This window comes from Polistes canadensis, unplaced genomic scaffold (assembly GCF_001313835.1).
Source record: "Polistes canadensis isolate GaletaPanama2010 unplaced genomic scaffold, ASM131383v1 scaffold_209, whole genome shotgun sequence".
Lineage (NCBI taxonomy): Eukaryota > Metazoa > Arthropoda > Insecta > Hymenoptera > Vespidae > Polistes > Polistes canadensis.
Genome location: NW_014569756.1, coordinates 88,589 through 94,588, shown reverse-complemented (window position 1 = coordinate 94,588; position 6,000 = coordinate 88,589). Strand labels below are relative to the sequence as shown.

At 27.0% G+C, this 6,000-nt stretch overlaps 1 protein-coding gene across 5 annotated transcripts in view; it reads left to right on the top strand.

Annotated features, from left to right (window-relative positions):
• Window positions 1–5,124, top strand: part of LOC106789979 (protein held out wings) — a 56,680-nt gene extending 51,556 nt beyond the window's left edge. For all 5 annotated transcript variants that reach the window (XM_014754576.1, XM_014754573.1, XM_014754577.1 and 2 more), the window contains exon 8: window positions 3,780–5,124. The gene's annotated coding sequence lies outside the window, so the exon portion shown is untranslated. The remainder of the gene's footprint in view (window positions 1–3,779) is intronic.
• The last annotated feature ends 876 nt before the right edge of the window (window positions 5,125–6,000 follow it).

The following is a 6,000-nucleotide window of genomic DNA, read 5'->3' as shown; positions in this document are numbered from 1 at the left end:
TTTTTATTTTTTAATCTTATATGAAACCACTGTATTTTTTTTCTTTTTCTCTTCTTTTTTATACGGAAATTTTTTTATAAATCATTATTTGTTTTTAATATTATTTTAATATTATTTAAAAAGAAAAAAAAAATACTTGAAAGTATTAATATAATCGCACGATTTGCCCCTACCTCTATGAGAAGAAAAAAAAACAAACAAAATAGTCGTCTTTCTGTTGTCAGTTTATTTTTTTTTTTTCTTTTTAATTTTCTTTTTATATATTTTCTTTTTGTTTAATTTTTTATTATTCTTTTCTTTATTTTTTTTTTTTTTTTATTTTTTTTTCTTCTTTTTTTTACATCACATTTTATAAAAGAACGAATGATCGTGTAAATTTACCTTTACGTATATACGTCTACATGAAACAGGGAGAAAATAAAATATCAGTTGATATTTATGTGCATAGATGCTTGGCCCTAAGTCTTGGTAATAATGAAGTAGAGTATTATTATTTACGAAAAAGAGGAAAGGAAAAAAAAATATAATAACAATGAATCAAACACGAAGGATACAATTTGAAGAACGTTTATTACGTTCATATACTTTGGCGTAACTCCCCGCTCTTAGGTCTAAGCAATTTTAGGAAGGAACAACTTCCTGTCGTCACATGTATTATTATTATTATTATTACTATTATTATTTTCTATTAAGGCCATAAAAGAGAGAAAAAGAACAAATTCTCTCCAGCGAATGCTAGATGTGGGTGAGCACCTTCCCCCCCATCCGCACGATATTTACATATGTAAACTAAGAGCATTATGGGTTTTTTATTTTACTTCAAATATCGATATTTTTGTTCAAAAAAATTTTAGCTTCCCTGACGCATCGAGGATTCGAAAGAAACCAAAAAAGAATAAAAATAATCACATAAAAAAGCGAATTTGATTTATTTGTGAGCAGGATAGGGGCAGTTTGGTGTTTGGTGTGAGAGAGGACAGTGAAATATTATTTGGTGCTTAAAACGTAAAATTAAGATTTTTCAGTCGCCGTCTGTTATTGTAAATGCTTCTAGGAAATTATGTTTATTTGCATTTTCTTTTATATATATACACATATATATATATATATATCTCTCTTGGCAACTTGTGCCTGTGGAACACTTATTGATCTTCCATTTAAAATGTATATAAAATTATACATACATCTATATATATATACACACGTATGATTAAATAATAATTATTATTATTATATTATTATTATTATTAATATTAATTATTATTAGTAGTATAATTATTATAGTTATGATTAATTATGATTATGATTATGATTATTATTAATTATTATTATTATTGTTATTATTATTATTATTATTATTATTATACGAATGAAATAAATATTTATATGAATGAAAGATCTCTTGATTCGTACAAAAGACTTCAGGGATGGTAACGCGATACGATGTTCGAAGGTTCATAATACATTATTTTGTTATTACAGGACGTTTCTATCAGTTAAGTTTGCTTTCCGTGTTCCATACGTTTGCTTAATTAAGAAAAATAATACGATTTAAGCATTTATTTATATATATAAATCATTATCGGTATAGGAATTTATAAGTTTGAAAATTGTTAGTATTTTTGGTATATTCATAAACGAACATTTTATTTTTTGCAAACTTTGTATATAAATCGTTTTTATCGTCGATAAATGTCTATTATTTTTGTTTTTTCTTTTTACGCGTATACATAATTTACTCACATAACACGTGATTCGTGATATCTGGATAATAGTCTACAGGAGTAGGAAAATTTCGATTGTATTTTTTCTATATATATTTTAAGAGTAGGATAAAATGCTGTCGGAGATGGTGTCCAACCCTTTTTTTTTTGTATTAGCACTAACATTAACTTCTTTATTATTTATTTATTATTTTCTCTCACAGTTGATATAATTGACACCCTTTTTTATCATAGACGCAAATATCATCCATTACATAAAACTACTGCACAATTGCACCGTATTTTATAAGACTAACAAAAATGCTCCACATGGCCAAGTTGACACTAACTTTGATTCTATTTTATACATGCATATATATGTGTGTGTATACGCGTGTGCCTTTATATGTAAAAATACAAACACACATACACACACACGCAAAACACTAGCACAAATTTACATGGCTGACTTGACTTACAATTTTATCTACAAGAACACATTGTACTTGAACGTAAAACACACATATACATACGCACGCATATATATGTAAGGCATAAAAAAATACATTTAATAAATATTTTAGTTAATACTGTACAAAAAAAAGACAAACAAAAAAAAATAATATGCTTTTTGGAAATGCCTGGAATTGTACTATAGATCTGTCCTACATTATGGCACGTGCCTAACTCATGAGCCTCTGACACCTGCTTGCTGATGGGATATTAATCACTATAATTAATATAATATGATTCCACATAATAATAATAATATTACAAAATAACGATGCATTAGTATTTTCATTATGTATAATGTCATTTTTAATTATCGGCGCAGTTTGGTGGTGGCAGGTGCACACCCTAAGCTGCCTTTTGTATGAAACCAATAATGTTATGTCAAAATAACGATTTACATGTGTAATGGCGCGATTACTATATACATGTATATATATATATATTTATTAATTATATATATTTTTATACACAACATATATATATAATACAATACTTTATCATTTATGTATATATATATATATGTATATATATATATANTATATATATATATATATATAAATACATATATATAGTGCTACAAACTTAATTTTCTATATACTTTAATAATTTTGCATCTCTATCGATACATCTAATCTGTATTCGTATTTTGTTATCATTTTTAGTCACTTATCCTTTTTTACAAATGCCTTATAGTCTTTGTGGCTGTCCTATGCGCGGGGAGAGTACATGAGCCATATTTAAAAAAAATTAAAAAATATATATTAAAAAAAAAAAAAAAGTGAGAATGTAGAATTAAAACAAAAGCACACACAGAAAAAAAAGAATGAAAAAAGTTTCTTCTGACGGAAAAATGTTTACCGAATATAATAACTAAAAAATACAATAAAAACTACAATGTGATTTCGTACTATATTGTGTGGACGAAAAATGCAAATTTATTTTTTATCTAAATGTTATATTATTTAATTGTTGTATATTTGTTATTTATTTGTCGAGAATGAAATCTCTCACGATATGTACGAATCACAAACGCTTCAAACTAATATTTATTTACAAGTGACACAAGTGTAAAGCAATGCTGCTGGTTCCTCTCACACTTTTGCATCTTTTTCATATATAGGAGTTTACTTCTCTCTATCTCCTTCATTTCGTTTTATATATATATTTATGTATATAATCTGAAATTAAACAAAATTAGATATATGTTATATTAACCAATTTATGTGTAATTATATTGTCGGGGTAATAATTGGATAAACATAGTTTTGTTTTTTTTTTTTCAACAAAAGAAAAAAAACGTAAAATCTCTTAACCATTCACAATTATATATGTTTTAATAATCTCTTATTACACGAGGTATAATACACCTTAAGTATTATAGATATTAAAAAAAGAATAATGAATGAAAAAAACAAAACAAGAGCATTGCTTTCCATTAACCATATCTCTCAGCTGACAAGCTATTTTAGATACTTAAATGTTAACGTCGGTCAGTCATAATCAGAATACTAACAAACTGTTTTCTTTTCTTTCTTGTTAACCCTGGTTGCCCATGGCCTGTAGGCTTGGAGTGCTAACAATGGAATCCACTCGTCCCGTGCTAACACCTGGACTCTGGAACAGCATCCGCGCATTCGATCGAATCATCAACCAGCCGACACCACCTTCGCCGTCCGCGTCACCAGCCCTGTTCGTCAAGCTTATCCATCCTGTATCCTCTTGATGTTCAAACAAATTCGTATTTTTCGTTAATAGATTAGATAGATAGTTACACAGATTAGTTAATTAGATAGATAGATAAATAGTTAGAGAGTTAGTTAGTTAGATAGATAGATAAATCCATACATTACATACATACATGCATAAATATTGGATTGGAATAAATGTTTGTAAAGTTTTCCAATAAACATAATACAAACATTTGTTCCCATCTAATACATTTATGTAAAATACAATCCTTGGTTCTCTTATCATGTGATTGGTATTCTAAGAGATATATATATACATATATTTATATATTTTTATATATTAGGTTGTCCGGAAATGTTAAACACCTTACTGATCGGTGCTTTTGAGTGAAAACCGTAGAACGTCGGAGTAGTTTTATATACTTATATATATAAAATGAGAACCTCCAAATAAACTTCAATATACTTTATTTACGCATAATGCATCAAAATTAATCTTATTACCGATCAGCAACGTTCGATTATATCATATATTTATAAATATATGGTACAAACTTTTCGGGCAACCCAATATATGCATATATAAATATACATACGTTCAAATCGGGATATATCATTAAATCATTTTTCTCCGTCCGTCCGTCCGCGTCCGATTATAATATTATTTAACATCTTCACATTAGGATCTAACGTTCCACCCATAAATCTTGCAGCTATCTCCTGAGAACAAATTTTCAATTGATCTCGTTTGTTAATTAAATAACTTCTTTTTTTTTCAAACGGACGAACCCAATGCAATTTTTACATTATTATTTTTTTGTTTATACATAAACAATGATAGTAACAATAGCAAAAATAAAACCTCGAATGTTGGTACTAAATTAGGATGTTCGGATCACTTCTTTTTATTTTTACTTTACTTTCTTAAAAGATAGCAAAATAGTTTCATAATAAATAACACTGAACAAAAAAGGTAATATTGGAACGGTTAAACTTGAATAATAACGATGTAGTCGATGGTCGGTGAACTCTATTAAATTCAATAGGAAAGAAAAAGAATTAATAATAGATTTAACCACATATTAGGAAAAAAAAACATTGTTTTCCATGAGCGGCGGCGAGATTAATAAATATTGGCTTTACAGTACTTACTGCTGCTAATGTAGCAGCAACATAAGAAAGCGAGCGACGGTATATCAACTTAAAAAGATAAAGAAAAAGAAAAAAAAAACAAAATATTATAGATAATATTGCATATATACAGATCGTGTGGAGAGCGTTAATGATTTTTGTTTTTCCCTAATCTCTAACTTCTAATTTCTAATTTCTAACACACACAGTAAACAGGTATCCACGCAAGAGGAAAGTTAAATGAAGAACAGGTAAAACTATTCTAAATCGAATTACCTCTGTGTGTTGGAAAGACATAAAATATGTTTTAATGAAGTCATTAAAATAATTTAATTGTTCGTCTTGAAATAAGTGGAAGCTTGAACGAGAGAGTGATATTAGACGTGGTATATGCATACACATATTAATTGTGCCAAAATTCAAAGTTTGATGATACATTAGATTTTTTCTTTCTCGTACGATTTTTTTTACCTATCAATGATTAGATTTATTGTTAGATTTCGTAAAAGATTTTCGACTGTAAAATTATAAAATGTAATAACAAGGACTAAAAATTTTATAAGTATTCTTGTCCGTAAATCGGGAAAACTTATACGTACGCATTGCATGTGTTAACAAATATGTATAAGTAAAATATATATTATGTTAGTATAAAAAAAAGGTACTTTAAAAGTACTTCTATACTTAAGTACGTTATATAGTTACTAAAAGTAATTATATAACGTCGTTAAAATTTTGTTGAGTTTATAGAAATATGCCGCAAGACATTTTTAAGTTTATCATAAACATTTAAAAATATAACAATAAAAGGGGCAATTCAAGAGGCATATGCTTTTTATAAATGCGTATGATTTTATACGATGATAAAATGCAATGGGCAATAATATTGAATAAAAGATAGATCTGTTGTTATCACTTTTTGCTGCAAAATTATTATTATTATTATTAATAATAATATATTATAT